This window comes from Phalaenopsis equestris, unplaced genomic scaffold (genome assembly GCF_001263595.1).
Source record: "Phalaenopsis equestris unplaced genomic scaffold, ASM126359v1 Scaffold225472, whole genome shotgun sequence".
NCBI classification, from domain to species: Eukaryota; Viridiplantae; Streptophyta; class Magnoliopsida; order Asparagales; family Orchidaceae; genus Phalaenopsis; species Phalaenopsis equestris.
In genome coordinates, this window is record NW_018243516.1 from 75,512 (window position 1) to 76,359 (window position 848).

Here is an 848-nt window from a genome sequence, read left to right on the forward strand (position 1 = left end):
TATATATATATATATATATATATAACTTATTAGTAGTATTTCAAGCCGAACACGAATGAATAAATTTTTATTCGTATTTGACTCATTAACTTTGCGAACGGGCCGAACAAGAATTGTTCACAAACAACAAACCGTTTTGACAACCCTACTTCTAGATCTGCTCTGAAATGAATTGATCATAAAAACAACGTACAAGGTATAATACAATTGTCCAGATATTCTAATCTTTTAGAGTTGTTTTGTGAAAAATAAAAAATCTCAATTATGCTTTATTTTTGTAGAATAGAAATTCTCCTTCACAATTTAAGGTGCTGAGATTATTCAGGGGACTCGTTGAACTTAGGCTATCGCCACTCGAGCCTCTTTGGTCGGCCCTTATCACTCACCCTTGCCGGTAGGCCCATATCACTCGCCCTTGCGAGTTGGCCTTTCCAATCGCCCCCTCTCAGTTGGCCTCTTTCACTCGGCCCTTGTCACTCAAACCACGCGAGACATGACCAGAAAGTCTTAGAGATCTTAATGTAGTTATTACTTATGTATATTTAACATAAAATGCCATATATAAAGTGGGAAGAGTAAATGTAAATAAATATTTTTTTCCTAGAACGGGAGCACCTATTAGAAATTTAATACGACACTTTCTCCAAAAATTAAAATTAAAAAAAAAAAGTGCCAAGTAGCGAGGGTCGACTAATATGGGCTGATTGGAGAACGTTGAGTGGTGACTCTTTGAGTTTAACAGATTTTGTAGGTAATCTCAACACTTTAAACTGCGAAGGAGAATTTCTTTTATACAATTTTAATCGAAATTATGATTACCTAACTAGTTGAACTCACATATATGTCAC